The 17,995-nt window shown below is 40.2% G+C and overlaps 1 long non-coding RNA gene and 1 pseudogene across 2 annotated transcripts in view; both read left to right on the top strand.

Annotated features, from left to right (window-relative positions):
* LOC120530381 overlaps positions 1–17,995 on the top strand; it is a 194,509-nt gene that overhangs the window by 82,807 nt on the left and 93,707 nt on the right. The gene's annotated exons all lie outside the window — the stretch shown is intronic.
* On the top strand, positions 12,469–12,645 carry LOC120530421 (annotated as a pseudogene).

Here is a 17,995-nt window from a genome sequence, read left to right as displayed (position 1 = left end):
GAAGCAAGAGGAGAGTGGAGGCGGCCCGAAGAAAGGCATTTGTGGCCAGGACTGTTTGGGGGTATTGTGCACTAAACTGGGTCTGGGTGACCAAATAGACTGGGGTCTTTGTGACCATTATTTGGGGGTCTTTGTGACCAATTAATTGTAAAATATTGTAAATAAACGTGTGGTGGTTTGAGAAACAACATGTCCGCCTGTCTGTGCCCGGGTGCCGTTCACAATATATATATTAAAAAATCAGCGGCCATAAACCTGATGCTTCTGGAACACCAGACTTAATGTCAGCCAATTCCAATAGGGTTCCTTTGTATCAGTCTGGTCTTCTTTGTATCAGAGAATCTTTTTAAGGTATCAGTGCGTCAGGAGGTTCACTGAGTGTAAAATGTATTTATACAAAATTATATCAGTGCCACTAGACAAAGCTCTTTAGGCAACCCAAACGTCATAGGCACTTGTGCAAATAATGGCACCAGCAAGCCTATTAGTGGCTGACCATGTAAATAAAAATCATTTGATAACGTCAATGCACTGGTTAAGTTGTTTTAAATGTCATGCCCTGCAGTATTGTGCAATCAGCCATTCTTATAACAGCAAAATCCTCAGCAGGAGTGACATTTAAAAGTTCCCTACCCCACCAGAGGAAGAATCTGCCTCTTTTCTTTTGATTGCTAAAGGCTCAATATATTTTTGCATATGAATGTATATTCTAGTAATTCGGTAGAATTTTATTTTATGTGAATTATTTTCACTTGCTGCCAAATTTGCTTCATATCACTACTGTATGAAAAATTGTTTTAAGTTTGAAGTGTCATATTCACAAACTAGTATTCTTATAACCAAACTAAATTCAAAAGGAATCTATTTTTAATTTTTATTTGGATAATACCATCGACATTTAGTCATGCAATGAACATACCAAAACGTGCTTAGACATTTAATTGGTCTTCTATACACTCCCATAAAGACTCTTTCACAATATTGAAGGCATTTTTTCTTACTACAATAGTGGCCAAAAGTTTTGACAATGACACAAATTTGCCGCTTCAGTTTTTGTGGAGGCACTTCACATTGTTTTTATATTATTATGCAATCAGTGATAAGATGCATATTAATTAATTAAAAGGAGCTTTGTTAGCATAAAAACTTACTTTATCACAAAAACCCATTTTCAAGTCCCATTCGTGACAAGCGTCTTTCCACGAGTTATCCCCCCCTTCGTCCAGTCCAAACGTCCATCTTGGTGTTGACTGAGTTCTGGTTTTTTGTATCTGATAGACTTCCTCATCTGAGGTTATCTGCTAAATGTTAAACAGATATTTGTGAAAAATGGTTCAGAAATAAGGGGTTTCACCCCCTGAACTCGGGCCTGATCCTGGTATAGCAAAGCATACAGTCCAAAATAAAGATATCCCCACAATCCATTAACAAAAGAAATGATAGATAGATACATCCAACCATACATACCTAAATCCCTGCCTCAGCCAGCCAATCAAAGATTACTCTAAGTCACTCCCAGTGCCAGCCAATCACAGATCACTCCCTGTCAGCACCAGCAAATCACAGATCATTTTGAATCAATGCCTGAACTGGCCAATCACAGATCACTTCAACTACTTTATGCAAATGAGGACCTTTTGTGAATTTTTATGACACATTTTTTTCTCCTTTCTGTTTGTTTCTTTCCTTCTTCTTTCTATCACCTTTCCTAGTTTCCCAGTCTACATGCTATTTTTTTTCACAATAAGTACCACTAACCTATACAAGTCCCATTCGTGACAAGCGTCCTGCAAAGATCTACCCCCCAGTCCACTTTTTAAAAAAAAAAAAAAATAAATAAATAAAAAAAATAAAATAATCTAGCTTCTTATTTTAAAATGGTTTTAGTTTTTATATGGCCTTGTTCCTGTCAGTTTGATATCTGATAGACTTGGTTGTCTGTGGTACTGAGGGGAAGTTTGGATCATTTTACTGACTTGGATCTTTGAGTCTTGTTCAGCAAAATAAACAAATCATTTTTTGAGTCATTTCGTTCACTTCTCTTTCTAGCTCAGACTGCATAGGTTAAGCTTATGGGGCTGTCATGTGATAAATGAACGACTCAAAACCGAAGACTCAAGAGATGAACTAACCAATTCTGTTTCCGGCTCAGACTGAGTTGGTTAAGCTTATGGGGCTGTCACGTGATGAACGAACAACTCGAAAAACTCGAAGACTCGTAACAGGTGAATCAATTTCAATACAGAAACTATAGGAAGTTGCGCAAATGCGCATGCACGACTGAACAAATCACTCCAACGAGATGACTCGTTCTTCCCGAGTCACATTAAAGATTCGTTCAAAATGAACGAATCGTTCAAGAACAACCCATCACTAGTCTGTAGAATATTGAACAGATGTTTGTGAAAAATTGGTCAAGAAAAGAGGGGTTCCTTTTTGTCCAGAATAATGTTAATTTGGTGCAGGCCCAGAACATGTGACCCAGTGAGGCTGGAACTTGGTTGCAACGTTCACAGGTTGGATCATGCCCTGGAAACATTTTGGAGAGTTTTAGTCGAGACAGATGTGCTCGATATATAATTTTGAGTTGTATAATTGTTTGCTTTGCACATATGGAGCTCGAGTGAATTCTCTGCATTGCTACTTTCCACTCCTTTTCTGATATATTAATTGAGAGATCTTTTTTCCAGTGACCTCTTGGATCTTTGAAAGGAGGGATTGTAAAATGATTTTATATATTGTAGAGATGGAGTCTAAGTCCTTAAGATTGAGCAATATTTTTTCCAGCATGGATGAGGGTGCAAGATGAGGAAAATCTGTAAGGTTCTGTTTAATAAAGTTCCTGATTTGAAGATAGTGAAAGAAATGTGCAGCTGGAATGTTAAATTTGGAATGTAATTGTTCATAGGATGCAAAGATGTTGTCTATATAAAGATCTCTAAGCAAGTTAATTCCAAATTTTTCCAGATATTAAAAACTGCATATGTTTGTGAAGGTTGAAAGAGGTGGTTCTCTTGCAGGGGTGCCACAGATAGAAGCTTCTCCGTCTTAAAATGCTTTCTACATTGGTTCCAGATTCTAAGTGAGTGGAGCACAATTGGGTTATTAGTATATTGCCGATAACGTGTGTTTATTGGAGCACAGAGCAAGGAATACAAAGAAGTACTGCAGGATTTTACTTCTATTGCGGTCCAAGCCTGTGTATGTTCTTCTATTTGTGTCCAGGTTCTTATCGCCTGTATATTTGCTGCCCAGTAATAAAACTGGAAGTTAGGTAGAGCCATGCCGCCTTCTGCCTTTTGTCTTTGTAGGGTCGCTCTTTTGATGCGTGGATGTTTTGAATTCCAAATAAATGAGGTTATTGTTGAATCTAATTGCTTAAAGAATGATTTATTAATGTATATTGGATGTTTTGAAATAAAAAGGAGCTTAGGAAGAATATTCATCTTAACAGTGTTAATTCTTCCAGCTAGTGTGAGATGAAGGGTTGACCATCTATGCAAGTCTTGTTTAATTTTTTCCATGCAGACGCGAAATTTTGTTGATAAAGAGCTTTATGTTTACTTGTGATGTTTACCCGAGGTATTTAAACTGTTCTGCAATGATAAAAGGTAGGGTATCTAATCTAATATTATATGCTTGAGAATTCACTGGAAAGAGTACACTTTTATTCAGATTAATTCTGAGACCAGAGATCTTTTGAAATTCTGTGAGTGCTGCTAAGACTGCAGGCACAGAATTTTCTGGGTCCGATATATACAGTACCATATCATCTGCATATAATGAGATTTTCTGTTCCAGTCCTTCTCTGCTAATCCCCTTTATCTGATCAGTATTTCGACAATGTATTGCCAGTGGTTCAATGGCAATGCAAACAGCAGCGGTGACAAGGGCATCCTTGTCTAGTGCCACGTTCTAGTTTAAAGTAGTCTGAGCAAATGTTATTGATGCAAACTGAAGCTTCTGGGTTAGTATACAGTAATTTAATCCATGCACAAATGTTGGGCCAAACCCAAACTTCTCCAATGTAGTAAAAGGTATTTCCATTCAATCATGTCGAATGCTTTTTCTGCATCCAATGATAATAATATTTCTGGGGTGTTTGATTTAGTTGGTGAGTATATTACATTAAACAGGCGTCGAAGATTTGAAGATAAGTGTCGGCCCCTAATAAATCCAGTTTGGTCTTGTGATATTACGAGGGAGCACTTTCTCCATCCTTCTAGCTATGATTTTAGAGAGTATTTTAACGTCGTTATTCAGAAGTGAAATTGGTCTGTATGATGCACATTGTAATAAGTCCTTATTTTGTTTTGGAAAACAGTGATTAGTGCTTGGCAAAGGTTTGTGGAAGAGATTGGTTATCTCTGGCTTCTGTAAATGTTGCTAATAGGAGGGAGCTAGCTGAGCGGAGAATTTCTTGTAAAATTCTGCAGGGTAGCCATCAGGGCCTGCTGCTTTCCACCTTGGAGTGACTTTATAGCATCTAGTAATTCTGATAATGCAGAGGTTTATCAAGTTCCTCCACACTAAAAGCGTCTATTTGTGGTATCTGTAATGTATCCAGAAATGCATTAGATTGTGTATTGTCTTCTTTAAACTCAGTAGTATATAGGGATTTATAGTAGTCTCTGAAAGTGTGCATTATATTTTTGTGTTCATGATTTTATCTCCGTTCGTGTTGGTGATTACGAGATTGCGCTGCACTTCTTGCTTGTGAATTTGTTGAGCTAAAAGCTTATTAGCTTTCTCTCCATGTTCATAATAATGATGTCTGGATTTGTAGATTAGTTGTTCAGTTTCTTTAGTTGTCAAGAGATTTAATTCTGAATGTAGAGCCTGCCTCCTCCTATGTAGAGTCTCGCTTGGTAGTCTGGCATGTTCTTCATCTATTTTAGTAATTTCGCTTTTTATCTCTGCTACTTTCTTGGCTTTGGATTATATTTCTGTGGGAAAGGTAGGAGATAATCTGTCCTCTTAAGAAGGCCTTGAGAGTTTCCCAGAGTATTTCTGCAGAGATCTCGGTTGATGTATTTGTCTCTAGAAAGAATTTGATTTGTTTGGATATAAATTCATACAATTCTCGTCAGCTAATAGAAGCGGGTTGAGCCATCTGCGGGTGAGTGTATGGGGTTTAGTAATTTTAGCTCCAAGATCATAGGTGCATGGTCAGAAATAACAATAGCATTGTATTTGCAAGATTTAATCTTAGGCAAGAAGTTATTGTCTATAAAGAAGTAATCAATCCTTGAGTAGCAATGATGTACTGGTGAGTAAAAAGAATATGCTCTTGAATTTGGTTTTAAAAACCTCCAGGGGTCTGATAAGTTGTGATCAGTTATAAACTTTGTAATTATCTTTGCGGTGTTAGATGCCGTTACGCCTGTGGAGGAAGTCCTATCTAAAAGTGAATTTAGAATACAATTAAAGTCCCCAGCCATTATAACTTTATGAGTGTTCAGATTGGGAATGGGTCTGTGTACTTTTTGGTATTTGAAATTTCATTTTAGAAGCAAAAACAAAAAAACGAAAATGAAAGGAATTTTCAGATTTTGATTTCTGATTAAAGAATAAAATGAGGGAAAAAAGGTATTTTTTAAATTCTGTGGTAAAAAAAATTACAGTCATACACTTAAAATTACACATACTTTCTAGATTTATTTTTGATTCAAATAATTAAAGTGTAATAGCTCAAAAACAACAAAACAGACGCATTTCTTTTTCGGAAACCTAAAGTACTTCTGCACGATTTTTGACGACACGTGCAAACATTCCTCCTCACAACACATCGATCGACGGCCTCGAAGTTACGCATCAGCAGAGGATGGACCATTACGTTGTTTTTCAGAACAGTAAAAGAGTGACACTCTGGGACGAGGACATGACTGCAGAAAAACTGAGTTGCATCTTTCCAGTAAAAATACAAGCTTTGCAAACTTTGCTTCATTGATCTATCAGTACTTTTATGAATGTTATTGATGTTACTTACTGTGAAACAGCTAACATTTATAGATTTCATTTACTAACACTAAGTCTGGCAATTTTTAGAGTGCTAGCATTTTGAATGGTTGCTCATTGACTTTTACCGGCTACTATAGCTAGTAAATGTTATGAGTATTAACAGTGCGCACAAATGTAACACGTTAGGAGAGCAACGTAATTTACAGAAAGTTTTCTTAACATGTGCTACACTTGTCAATCAGCAACCATTCAAACATTTACACACATTCAAAATGCTAGCACTATAAAAATTGCCAGACTTAGTATTAGTGAATGAAATCACCAAATGTTAGCTGTTTCACAGTAAGTAATAACAATAACGTTCATAAAAGAGCTGCTACATCAGTGAAGCAAAGTTTGGATTTTTACCTGAAAGATGCAACTCAGTTTTCCTGCAGTCATGTCCTCGTCGCTGAGTGTCACTCTTTTACTGTTCCGAAGAACAATGTAATGGTCCATCCTCTGCTGATGCCAGTGTAACTTCAAGGCCGTTGTTCGATGTGTTGTGAGGAGGACTGTTTGCACGTGTCATCAAAAATCGCGCAGAAGAAGAAATACTTACAGTTTCCGACAGCGAAATTGTGTCTGTTTTGTTGTTTTTGAGCTATTACACTTTCATTATCTGAATCACAAATAAATCCAGAAAAATATATGTAATTATAAGTTTTTGACTGCTGTTTGTTGCCATAGAATTAAAAAATACCTTATTTTCCCTCGTTTTATTCTTAAATCAAAATCTGAAAATTACTTTCATTTTCGTTTTTGCTTCTAAAATCAAGTTTCAAATACCAAAAAGTACATGGACTGGAATGGATGCAAATAAATTTTGTATAAATTCCTTATCATCAACATTAGGTGCATAAACATTTATCAAATTCATTTTACAGTTAGATAAGTCTCCCATGACCATTACATATCTCCCTTCAGGATCCAATACTACATCTGATGCTACAAATGGTACTGTTCTGTGTATGAGAATTCCCACACCTCTAGTTTTCTTCGTAAAACTAGAATGGAACATTTGGCCAGTTTAGTCTTTTTGCAGCCGGAACTGATCCTTGCTTAGTAAGTGGGTCTCCTGTAAAAATACTATTTTAGCATTTAGACCTGTTAGGTGAGAGAGTACTTTCTTTCTTTTTAATTCGTGATTCAGGCCTTTAACATTCCAGCTTACGAGGTTAACTATCCCATCATGGAGACACTGAGTTTTTGATGTCATTTTATAGTTTTAACTGGAAGTGAGACAGCTTCGGCCTTAATTTCCTATTTCCCCTAGAGTTGTTGCCATGCAGCTTATTATTACGTTGGTAGTTATAATTATAAAGATTAATAGATTAGGTATAGATCAAGCCTGCTCTCTTTCTCTCCCCCCTTAACCCCCCACCCTCCCTTTTTGCCTCCCCAAGTGAGGCTAAAACCCACTTCACACAGTCCCAGTCCTCTGACATACCCAGAGACAGAGCACGTCCAAAGCAAAACAAGCCACCAATGCAGCAGCGTTTCAGGGTTAAAAGATAGAGATATCTATTACCAATATAGTCTTTAAAAAAGAAAAAAAGAATTTTGCACTTAATATATATATATATATATAGTCTTTAGCAATTTTAGTGCATTAAGATGATACACCCAGATAATAAACCCGGGTGATGGTGTTAAAGATGTGCCCAGAATAAGCATAACAAGTCTTAATGCAGTAATAGCAATAACAATAAACCAAGGGTATGATATTGAACAGTCTCGTTTAGGGTAGAGATGAAATAATTAGAAAAAGAAAGAAAAAGTACTTAAGCACAATAAAACATAAACAGATAGCGCCCTAGTAATACTAAGTAATAATGAGAATATATGCTGATAAAAACCCGTATTTTAAAACGAATAGATCAGACAGTACATTATTAATCCTTGCTTTATCATTAACCGCCATGACTCACTATTATGTATCAGAATAGTCCCACGATCAGCTTTCTTAATTCCTTTTCTGCTTCTTCCTTGCTAGCGAAGACATAGAATTGACCCTGCCATTCCACTTTCAGTTTTGCCGGATACAAGAGGCTGTATTTGACGCTGGCTTGCCGTAACCACTGTTTGATGTTGTAGAAGGCTGCACGTTTAGTAGCTGTTGCTGGAGAGAAGTCAGGGAAGATACGAATGTGGTTATTTTCAAATGTAATATCTTCCTTGTTTCTGAGGAGTGCCATCACCTCTAGCTTAAATGCTAATCGTTCAAAACGAACTATAAAAGACCTTTGTCTGGGTCTAACGGTGTTTAATCCGCATACGCGATAAGCCACTGCTATCTCAGATTCTGCTTTAAAGTCGTCCCCGATTATTTTAGAAAAAAGTTCAGCTGCGAATTTCACCGGGTTTGAACTTTCTCGATTATCAGGCAGACCTTCAATTCTGACATTATACCTTCTACTACCATCTTCCAAAGCAGCCAGTCTGTCTCCGAGTTTTTTTGCATTCAGAGCTGACATTTTCTGCTTTTTCTTCAACACTGGTAGCTACATTTTCGACTAATTCAATCCTAGTCGTAAATGTCTCCTTGAGATCCTCCAATTGATCAGTAAGCGTTTCAATTTTACCCAGCATCAGTCGCATCTCCACTTGGATTTCTTGTCGCAGCCTTTCATTTGACTGTTGGAGCATCAGCCGATGCGTTTCGTTTGCTTGTTGCAACTCCTGCCGCTGCATTTCATTTGCTTGTTGCCATTCCTGTTTCAATACCAGCATCTCCTGTTTCAATTCCTGTTTTAGTCTCTCATGTGCCTTTGTCCTTGCTTTCTCATTTGCCTTCTCGGTTTTCTTTATATCTTGTATGAGCTCAGCGAACATCACCTGCAGTGTAGACATTTCAATTGTGCTTTCTTGTACCGTAGGTGAAGCGTCAAGCTCTACTGTAGCCGATGTCCCCGCTATTCCCGGCTCGCGTGGTGTAATTGAGATTGCGAACTGTAAGGCCTTTTTCAGTTTCAGGTGTTCTTCTCCGATCGGCGAGCTATCGAGATCTGCACTCATGATCGTATATATTCGCTCCCCTTTTCACTCTCAGCCGGCGACGATGTAGCGGACCTTGGTCCCGAAGAGTCTGTACTTTCGCCCAGCTGCTCCAGGTCTCTCTCTGAAAGGCCGTATCTTGAGCTAGGGCTTGCTGATCTTAGCTTGGGTGCAGCTTTAGTTTTCAATTCTTTTGGACTCCCTTTCTTGCTGGCCATGTTTATATGTGCATACATATATACTGTAGCAGTCTCCTTGGGTTGAATAGATACAGGATATCTCAGGATAATAATCAAATAATATGAAAACAACTCCGCTGCTAGCGGAGCTCCACTTCAGACGTCCATCTCTCGCATCAGACGAGACCAACTCCCAATCACAGATCATTTTGAATCAGTGCCTGAACTGGCCAATCACAGATCACTTCAACTACTTTATGCAAATTTTTATGACACATTTTTTTCTCCTTTCTGTTTGTTCTTCCAAGATCTACTCCCCAGTCCACGCATGTTTATTTAATCTTGCTTCTTGGTGTTGACTGAGTTGCAGATTACTATCTGATAGATTTCCTTGTCTGTAAAATATTAAACAGATGTTTGGGAAAAGTTGTCCAGGAAAGAGGGGTTTCACCCCCGGGACCCAGGTCTCATCCTGGTATTGCAGAGCACCCAGGAGTAGTTCAAAATGTCCCCACACACCATTAACCAAAGGAAAGATACATACATACCTAAATCCCTGCCTGAGCCAGCCAATCGAAGATTACTCTAAGTTACTCCCAGCACCAGCCAATCACAGATCATTTTGAATCAATGCCTGAACTGGCCAATCACAGATCACTTCAACTACTTTATGCAAATAAGGACCTTTTGTGAATTTTTATGACACATTTTTTTTCTCTTTTCTGTTTGCTTCTTTCCTTCTTCTTCTTTCTACCACCTTTCCTAGTTTTCCAGTCTACATGCTATTTTTTTTTTCGCAATAAGTACCACTAACCTAGACAAGCCCCATTCGTGACAAGCGTCCTACAAAGATCTACCCCCCCAGTCCACGCATGTTTATTTAATTTTGCAGTTTTTATAAAGTGGTGTGAAAAACTATTTGCCCCCTTCCTGATTTCTTATTCTTTTGCATGTTTGTCACACAAAATGTTTCTGATCATCAAACACATTTAACCATTAGTCAAATATAACACAAGTAAACAATAAATGCAGTTTTTAAATGATGGTTTTTATTATTTAGGGAGAAAAAATCCAAACCTACATGGCCCTGTGTGAAAAAGTAATTGCCCCCTGAACCTAATAACTGGTTGGGCCACCCTTAGCAGCAATAACTGCAATCAAGCGTTTGTGATAACTTGCAATGAGTCTTTTACAGCGCTCTGGAGGAATTTTGGCCCACTCATCTTTGCAGAATTGTTGTATTTCAGCTTTATTTGAGGGTTTTCTAGCATGAACCGCCTTTTTAAGGTCATGCCATAGCATCTCAATTGGATTCAGGTAAGGACTTTGACTAGGCCACTCCAAAGTCTTCATTTTGTTTTTCTTCAGCCATTCAGAGGTGGATTTGCTGGTGTGTTTTGGGTCATTGTCCTGTTGCAGCACCCAAGATCGCTTCAGCTTGAGTTGACGAACAGATGGCCGGACATTCTCCTTCAGGATTTTTTGGTAGACAGTAGAATTCATGGTTCCATCTATCACAGCAAGCCTTCCAGGTCCTGAAGCAGCAAAACAACCCCAGACCATCACACTACCACCACCGTATTTTACTGTTGGTATGATGTTCTTTTTCTGAAATGCTGTGTTCCTTTTACGCCAGATGTAACGGGACATTTGCCTTCCAAAAGTTCAACTTTTGTCTCATCAGTCCACAAGGTATTTTCCCAAAAGTCTTGGCAATCATTGAGATGTTTCTTAGCAAAATTGAGATGAGCCCTAATGTTCTTTTTGCTTAACAGTGGTTTGCGTCTTGGAAATCTGCCGTGCAGGCCATTTTTGCCCAGTCTCTTTCTTATGGTGGAGTCGTGAACACTGACCTTAATTGAGGCAAGTGAGGCCTGCAGTTCTTTAGACGTTGTCCTGGGGTGTTTTGTGACCTCTCGGATGAGTCGTCTCTGCGCTCTTGGGGTAATTTTGGTCGGCCGGCCACTCCTGGGAAGGTTCACCACTGTTCCATGTTTTTGCCATTTGTGGATAATGGCTCTCACTGTGGTTCGCTGGAGTCCCAAAGCTTTAGAAATGGCTTTATAACCTTTACCAGACTGATAGATCTCAATTACTTCTGTTCTCATTTGTTCCTGAATTTCTTTGGATCTTGGCATGATGTCTAGCTTTTGAGGTGCTTTTGGTCTACTTCTCTGTGTCAGGCAGCTCCTATTTAAGTGATTTCTTGATTGAAACAGGTGTGGCAGTAATCAGGCCTGGGGTTGGCTACGGAAATTGAACTCAGGTGTGATACACCACAGTTAGGTTATTTTTTAACAGGGGGGCAATTACTTTTTCACACAGGGCAATGTAGGTTTGGATTTTTTTTCTCCCTAAATAATAAAAACCATCATTTAAAAACTGCATTTTGTGTTTACTTGTGTTATATTTGACTAATGGTTAAATGTGTTTGATGATCAGAAACATTTTGTGTGACAAACATGCAAAAGAATAAGAAATCAGGAAGGGGGCAAATAGTTTTTCACACCACTGTATGGTCTTGTTCCTGTCATTTTGGTATCTGATAGACTTGCTCATCTGAGGTTGTCTGTAGAATATTGAACAGATGTTTGGGAACAGTGGTCTAGAAAAGAGAAAAGAAACTCCTGAATGTATCCTGGTATTGCAGAGCCTAAGTACTACTAACCTAGACAAGTCCCTGTTGTGACAAGCATCCTGCCAAGATCTACCCCCAGTCCACGCATGCTTATTTAATTTTGTTTAAGTTTACTATCTGATAGATTTCTATGGATTGCCAGGATTGTCTCATTCTCAGGAGGGAAAGGATGACAATCCAGGACTGCTGCAAATACATCTGCAGTCTCCTGCGAGACTATTCTATCCTGAACTTCTTGAAGAACTGAGGATATGCAAGATCATCTCTCTCTCTGCAAGAGGTTCATTAATGTAACTATAGTTTTACTGCAGCCTTCAGCAAAGCCCCCTCTTTGAGGACAAGCCTCAGAGATGGAAACCAAATCGAGACTGCATTAACTTGTAAATAGTAATAGAATGTGGAACGCTGCTTTGAATGTAATAGAAAATTAACAAAACACTTAATATGGCATGTAAGATTGTAAAGATTGTGTTGTTTATATACAAATTACCCTTGTATATGTAAATAAGGTGTTGTAGGTAATGTATAATGAAAGACTGTATGAGACTATAGCTGTATACAGTCGTTTCTATTTGAATTTGTAGATTGGTATAGATTGTAAGACTACTAGACTGTTTTTTATATATATTACCCAAACATATATGTAAATAAAGTATATTTTTTCAAAAAAAAAAAAAATCTGTTCTTATCAGTTTAATATCTGATACATCCCCTATCTGGGGACCATATATTAAATTGATTTTTGGAACAGGGAGATAGAATAGGGGATTGCTCTGTCCACTCCACGCATCGACCTGGTATTGCAGTACTTCCAGGAGCGGTGCACTTTCTCCTTTATTGGTATAAAACAAGACAAGCAGCCTTGGCTGGGGATTGGCTACTATGAGGGAAGGGAAAGAAACTCTAGCCAGAGCAGGACTGATTTAATTAATTAACTGAATAATTAATTAATTAAATAAAAAAAATTCATGCGTGCCTGTAGGCCGCTATTGCTTTTAGCACTTCCAGCATTCCAACAGATATCAGGCTCGGCTCGGAATTAGAAAGCCGCTGTTGTGGGGTGAGTGAAGTAGTGTCGGACGACCAAGCCTATACCGCTAGCAGGAAGCCTTATTACAGCCTTCTGTAAGCTCCCAGAAACCACGAAGCAGTCCTGCTGGCTGTCTGATGTCGCTGCAGCGCCCCCTGTGTTCGAGGCCTTGTTCACACGGGCAGGCCAGGATGTGCTTTCTCCTTTTCATCTTCCATCTGCAACAGGTGTGAACGTGGTGTCTCAAGGGATATCTAGCTCGTCACCGCTCTTCACTGACGTCTCCTTTGTTTTGTGGGCATCTAGGGGAGGAGATGGTGGTGTTAAGCTGTCTTCTTCCTTGCCTGGTCTACTCTGCCTCCCCCAAATCCCACCCCCTACCCAAAGGGATCAAATGACTGTTCCCCTCCCCCGCGCCTACTCCCATCTGTATCGGCTACCTCGTTTCCGTGCAACTCCGAAAGTTTTTTCACTATTGTGGCAACCCTTGGGTTTTGTATCAGGCCTTGGCTCCAAGGTGGGCCACTTTTGTCACGAGGACTTGGGATGTAACATGGGTTCATGTCTTAGCGCTTGTTTAGGGCAGCTGCTTCCTCCTGCCAATTTGATGCTTACCATGCAGCTGACACATGGGCAAGACGGTGGGGCTGGCTGGCCTGGGGAGTTTGTGGCATCACTTCTTGGCCTTTTGGCTAAGATTAAGTGTAAGTGTAGTATCTTAGTCATGTAAGTCGCGCGACCCTTCTCGCTTGCCTACCAGACATACTGAAATTCTGGAGGGGACGAAAAGTGCAGAACCTGAAAAAGGGGTTTTGATGATGGCAGAAAAGGTAAATGATTTGTCGTACATGGGAGTGAGAAATACATTGCGATTTATTCAGAAGATTAATGCAGATTTGAATTATTTTACTCGTCGGGAGTTTAAAGACAAAGTTTTACAACACGTTTTGGCAGTGGACATTCAAATGGTGCTTTGCATACAAGATGGAGATTATGGGTCTTTTTTTGATGTTACTTTTGAATCAGCAGCGTCTTTAGACTTTGCGTGGAAAATGCTTCAGGCATGTCACCAGATGGCGACCTTGTCACATTTCAAAGTACAGCCATTGTGGAGAAGAGCCTGGAAAGTTGTCACAGTCCATATGTTTAATCCCTGGGTCCATATGTTTAATCCCTGGGTGGAGGATAATGAAGTCATGGCCTTCTTGAGGAGATATGCTACAGCGTTTTTTTTCCTTAGGTGTGTGACAGATGACGAAGGGGTCTGGAATGGACGTAGGCAATACAAAGTTCAGCTGAAAAAGGATTCTTCTTCTGTGGATGGCCTGACTCACCCACCATCCTACTTTTCCCTAGGACCAAATAAGGGCTATCTTTTCTATGGAGGTATGCCCACGAGATGCGGCAAATGCAAATTGGATGGACATGTAGCCAGATATTGTTCAGTAATGATCTGCCGGAATTGCAACAATGCTGGGCACAAATCTAGTGACTGGCCAAATCCGAGACGTTGGATCATTTGTACCATGCTTGTCCAGACAAACAAAAGCCCCAGGAAGATGAAGCTGCTGTTAGTGAGCAAGAAGTGGAATGGCCTAGGACAGGGAACGATGTGCCGGAGCAGGAGGTTGAGGACAATGCTGAGATATCCTATGGATTATCTACAGAACAGACCGCAAACTAGCCTGTTTGTGAGAAAGAGAAGCAGAGTCAGCTGCTGGCTGTGGCAGGTTTACAAATGTCTCCGACTGCAACGAGTTTTGACGATTTTGAAAGCAAAGTGGCTGATCTTATTGACAGTGACACTGTTAGTGTTGCCCAGAATACAGCAACAACAACAGTTTTGACAAGGACGACTTCAACGAATAAATTGTGGGAGAGTGCCCCACTGACCAAACGGAAGAAAAAGGCATGTCTCAGGGAGGTTTTGGAGCCTGCACAAGAACCGAGTGAGAAACTTCAACTTACAACCAATCGGTTTGCTCCTTTACAAGGTTTGGAAGAGATGGATCAGGGAGAAGATTTGGATATACCAGGTGGGGAATCTGTGGTAACTACTATCACTGAGGTACCGGAGACTCCGATGCCAAACCCCTCGGTTCCGCTGTTTGGCTAGTCGCTTGCTTTGTGTGATGGCTATGGAGACGATCTGGTAGGGATTCATTTCCATGAACCAAATGCCAAACTCTTTTTAGACAATGCCTCCATGGTTGTTTTCTTGGACATCATGGCCGGGATAGAGGATGGGGGTGGTTTACGATACCTTGCCATAGGAAATGCCACATAGTTTGACTTGTGTGACTGTAAACGCTAGAGGTTTGAAGGGGAAACCAAAAAGGGAAGGGGTCTTTCTCTGGCTAAGAAATGTTCCTTTCCAACTATGCTTTTTGCAAGAGGTCCATCTTAAATCAGCAATTGATGTGCATAGCTTTTCCAGGGATTGGAAGTGAGGGCCATCTCTATGGGCTGTGGTGGGGGTTTTCTCTAGCGGGCTGGGTATTTTGTTCCGGGGGCATGAGTGGACGATTGGCCCTCCAACTATAGTGGTGCTGGGGAGAGTGCTGTTGGTGGACGTGGCAAAGGATGGGACCTTTTATCGCCTTATAAATGTGTATGCACCACCAAACAAAAAGCAGCGAGCTGCTCTATTGGAGGTTTTGGAACCCTGTTTGGTCACGGACAGATTGGTAATATTTGGAGGGGATTTCAATGTTGATAAAGATAAAGGTGAAGGACAAGATTATACGGGCCCAAAGTTAGACCGCTTGGTGGGCAATTACCTTTTGAAAGATGGTTTTAGGATTTGCTCCCCTTCAGCAAAGGGATACACCTGGAGTAACTCAAGAGGAATTAGGCATCGACTGGATTTCCTTTTTGTCTCCCGTTCAGTCCAAGTAGTGAGTAGCGAAGTGGTACCTGTTTGGTTTTCTGACCACTCTATGCTCAATTGCACGCTGAGTGTACTGGGAGTGCGGTGGGGGAGGGGTTTCTGGAAACGGAATGTGTCCTTGTTGTTAGATGGGGAGTTTACGATGAATACAGCAGCAGCTCACTCATCAAGTGCGGTTTTCCACTTCTTTGGAGTGGTGGGAACACTTGAAACATAAAATCCAGTTGTTTTCCATTTATTATGGGCGACAGAAAGCGCGCAGAGAACAGAGAGATGTTAGTCGGCTACAAGAGCGGCTTGCCCATGAATATATTCTGTTTAATAATGGTCACGATTACGATATGCAGGTGATTAAAAGCCTCAAGGAAAAACTTTCCAAGAAAATGGTCGATAAGGCAAATCGATATTTTGTAAAAACCAGGATGACATTTAAAGAAAATGACGAAGTTATGTCCTCCCCTTTCTTTCAATCGGTCAAACAACGACAACAGAGGAAGATGATTCCAAAGCTCAAAAATTCGCAAGATTTTCATGTCACGGACATTGAAGACATGTTACACATAGCCCACCATTTTTATCAGCAGTTATTCGGAGGGAAGATGGTGCATGATACGGGAGAACTTTTTGTACGAGCAGTAGAGGTCACTGACATAGAATCAAACCAACTAAATGCACCACTAACTTTGCAGGAGCTGTCGATAGCTTTGGATACAATGGCTGATGGAAAAGTCCCCGGCATCGATGGTCTACCAAAAGAATTTTATAAAGCGCACTGACAAACTGTAGGTCCATCGTTGCTGCAAGTTTATGAGGAGGTCTTTGCCACAGGCAAACTCACCCTTACAATGCGAAAAGGGGTTATAACCTTGATATACAAGAAGGGTGATGCAGCGGATTTGGCAAATTGCCATCCTATTACCTTGCTGACCTTTGATTACAAGTTGTTAGCAAAGTTGTTGGCACTACGTATTCGTAAAGTTTTGCCAAGTTTTCTTCATCCTGATCAGACATGTGGGGTTCCTGGGCGTACGATACACTGGAGTCTTTCCTTGGTACGAGACATTTGTGCTTGGGCATCGCAAAGGACAGTGCCAATGATATTGGTTGCTCTGGATCAGGAAAAGGCTTTTGATAAGGTAAACCATCAGTTCCTGTTTAGGGTTCTTTATAAAATGGGTTTTGCAGGCCATATGTTACGCTGGCTCCGCATTTTGTATGCTGATGTCGGTAGTGTGGTCAGTGTTAATGGACATATGAGTACCTTGGTACCACAGTGCTCCGGGGTACGACAAGGTTGCCCACTGTCACCTCTGCTCTATGTTTTGTATATTGAGGTGGTAGCTGCGCAGGTACAGAATGATTTCACCATCAGAGACCTACTCCTTCCGGGTGGGGGCGGTGAGACAGTCAAAACCATACAATATGCAGATGATTTCACACTAGTCGCCACTGAGGAGGACGAAGTCCACAACTGTTTAAAAATTTTTGACAATTTTGAAAAAGCAACGGGATCCAAGATCAATAAACAGAAGTCCTCAATGATGTGGTTAGGAAAATGGAGAGAGAGAACGGATTCCTTAGATGGACTCACGGTTCAACTTGATAATATTAAAATCTTGGGAGTTAATTTTTATAGAGAATAAAGTGCACAAAGAAATTGGGAGGAAAGACTCGCCAAAATTAAACAACGTTTGGGCCGGTGGACCACACGTCACCTCTCATTCGTGGGCAAGAGTTTAGTTCTCAAAGTAGAGGTCTTGCCACTTTGTACTTACTTGGGGATGGTTTATCCACTGCCAAGAATTTTTGGTAGACATTTAAAGAAGATAATTTTTTATTTTATTTGGGGAGGGAAATATGAATCGGTAAGGAGAGTAGACATGGAGAAGTCAGTGGATACGGGAGGCCGGGGTGTCATTGATTTTCAGCTAAAACTGGACTGCATTTACTACGCTACTGTGTGTCAAACTCTGATGATCTAAGAGAAGGTAAAGCATAAATATTTTGTTCGACTATGCTGTGAGGATCTTCTTAAGATTTCATCGCGTTCAAATAATGTTCCCCATGCTAAAGACCGCCCATGGCATTATCAACAGTTGGAAATCATGAAAATGAAATATCCTGCCTTTCAAGATGTCACTATAGTGAAATCACAAAAGATTTTGTATCAGTCAGTACGGGCACAGTATGAATCACAGTATCCATCTGTAGTGGCGATCACAGCAACAGTATGGAAACAAGCTCAACCAAAACAAATGGAC

Source organism: Polypterus senegalus, chromosome 5 (genome assembly GCF_016835505.1).
Source record: "Polypterus senegalus isolate Bchr_013 chromosome 5, ASM1683550v1, whole genome shotgun sequence".
Taxonomy (NCBI): Eukaryota; Metazoa; Chordata; class Cladistia; order Polypteriformes; family Polypteridae; genus Polypterus; species Polypterus senegalus.
The sequence above is the reverse complement of the archived record's forward strand: the minus strand, read 5'-3'. Positions and strand labels throughout refer to the sequence as shown.